This window comes from Spinacia oleracea, chromosome 3, assembly GCF_020520425.1.
Source record: "Spinacia oleracea cultivar Varoflay chromosome 3, BTI_SOV_V1, whole genome shotgun sequence".
Lineage (NCBI taxonomy): Eukaryota > Viridiplantae > Streptophyta > Magnoliopsida > Caryophyllales > Amaranthaceae > Spinacia > Spinacia oleracea.
Genome location: NC_079489.1, coordinates 13,920,142 through 13,922,517, shown reverse-complemented (window position 1 = coordinate 13,922,517; position 2,376 = coordinate 13,920,142). Strand labels below are relative to the sequence as shown.

Sequence of the window (2,376 nt, the reverse complement as noted above, 5' to 3'; positions counted from 1 at the left end):
TTTACAGCTGTTGCATCCCAATATCACAGTTTCACTAAGATTAAAATCTCTATATATTTGTTAGGATAGCTCACACCCTCAGCCAGCCATTCTAAAGACATAACTAGTTTCATACAGGGTTTGTCATCTCCGGTCTAGCCTCAATCACAATACCTAACTTTGCAGCTATTGTAGCCTAATATCACATTCATAGTCAGATCAAAACCTTTGCAATTGCAGTCACGATGCGGTAAATCCAATCATGGTGTCAAAATTTACTACACTGGTGAACGGTCACGTACTCTCATTACAGAAAAGTCCAACAAAGAGATCAAGAACAAACTATTGTAAGTATTTTCCAAAGGGAATAAAAAGGTAGCCACAACAAGCAAAGCTACCAGCACTACTACAAAAATAGCCTAAGAGACCAGGCGAAATAAGCCAAGGAGACCGGAGATTGTACGGTGCCTAGGTAGTAGGTCTCTTAGCCTAAGAGACTGGAATTTTGGTACGGTTTCTTAGATATTATGAAGAGACCAGTTTTACAAAATATTCGGTTTCTTTGATGAGTTCTAAACCAATAATATACAGAGGCTAGGAAACCAGATACTTTCGAAGTCCAATTTCTTTGGCATCATGTATGGAACCTCATTTCATAATAACAGGTTTCTTTGCTGGTTTTTATATTAAAACAATTATATCACGGGTTTTTTTTTATTATTAAAACAATTATATCACAATTATATATTGTTTTTCTTTGGCATCACGACATTGTTGTACAATTGTACCCACCATTAGAGCTCAATAATAACTGCTGAAGAAAATGAAATTTAAAAGCAATCAATAAAATGGAAAAATATAATTCATTCATCTGAAAATGATACAAGTATTCCAGTATTATTAAATGAAATTAATTTGAATGATAGAAAAACAAAGAAGCAAATACAAGATGGATCTTTGAACATAATCACGAACAAAACATGATTCTTTCTTTTGAGTTGTGACCTGCAATCATCAATTACAGTGCCAAATTAGTAGAATTCCAATATATGATAAAAATTTATAATAAAAAAAAACTCATAATGATGTTCTGTGATTCGTAAGGGAAAAGATTTGATTAAATACTCAAAACATCTAAAGCAATGTTTAAAACTTGTAGTCATAATCTATATTTATCAATCAATTCCGCAAATTCCAAATTGCAGGATGTTAATATATCAGATATGAAACCATCATTAAATCTAATAAAATCAATCAGAAACTCAATAAAAGAGAGAAATCAACAATTATGAATTACACATATATACTACTCCGTAATTAAATAACTAGCTGCAACAAATCAAAAATAATAATAAAACTTACATTAAGATGAAGCTGATGATGGTACCAAATATAATTTCCCAAAAATGTGAAGCCGACGTCGTCTTTATTTTGATGATACCTCCCTGATTGTTATGGTTGTATTATGTTAGCTTTTTAATTTAATGGTTTTGCATGAAAAAAGAAGAAGTGGATTGTTTAATTATTCTCTGCCGCAGCAAATGAAGCTGATGCAATATAGAGGATTTGGACTTTGGAGATGAACCGAAACCCGATCCAGATCTAAGAGCCGACGACGTGTTGTTCCAGATTCGGATCAAAAGCGGAGCCTCCAACACCCGCATCTGCAGCATCAGGCATCGATGTTTTCTCTATCCTCCTTCCACCACCTTGTCGCCACCAATCACTCAAAATCCAAGCGAGCCTGCTTCTCTTTTCCCATCGCAAGAAATCGAAAAATTTGCAAATTCCTCAACAATTCGCAAAAAAATACATTAAATTGGAGAGATTTAGAAAATAACAATTGAGATAAAAAAAAATAAAGGAGAGAAGATCTTGTGGTTATAGATCGGAATTCACTAATTTTAAATTCCAGATCTAATTAGAACGCATGGGAGGGAGAAAGGAGAAAATTAGAAGTTATCTGTGCATATAGCTTGAAAAATGACTAGAATATGTTGTTGCTTAAGAATTTAGATGTGGACGATAAATTGGCATGGGTTGGTGTTTTTCCGTTAATGGTGTTGTGAATGAACTGATAAACTGTCAAGGTCCGAGAATATATGAATCATAAAGCTTTTTTTTTTTTGAAGGAAATAATATATGAATAATAATAATTAATATCTAGTACTCCCTCCGTCCCGGAATACTTGACATGTTTTCCTTATCGGGCCGTCCCTTAATACTTGACCTGTTTCTAAAAATGGAAATATTCTAACAATATTATATTATTTCTCACTCCACCCCTATTAACCCACCTACCCCCTACTCCATACAAAAAATAATTAAAAATTCAACCCCTACTCTCCCCCAACCCCACCCCTTCACACATTTCCCACTAACTATATTAAAATAATA

General features: G+C 33.5%; 1 long non-coding RNA gene across 1 annotated transcript; it reads right to left on the bottom strand.

Moving 5' to 3' along the window:
• Nucleotides 1-823: 823 nt before the first annotated feature.
• Nucleotides 824-2,376, bottom strand: LOC110801453 (uncharacterized). The gene is made up of 2 exons (XR_002536917.2): nucleotides 1,342-2,376; nucleotides 824-984 (listed from the first exon to the last, which is right to left on the bottom strand). It is a non-coding gene; the product is annotated as an uncharacterized lncRNA (long non-coding RNA).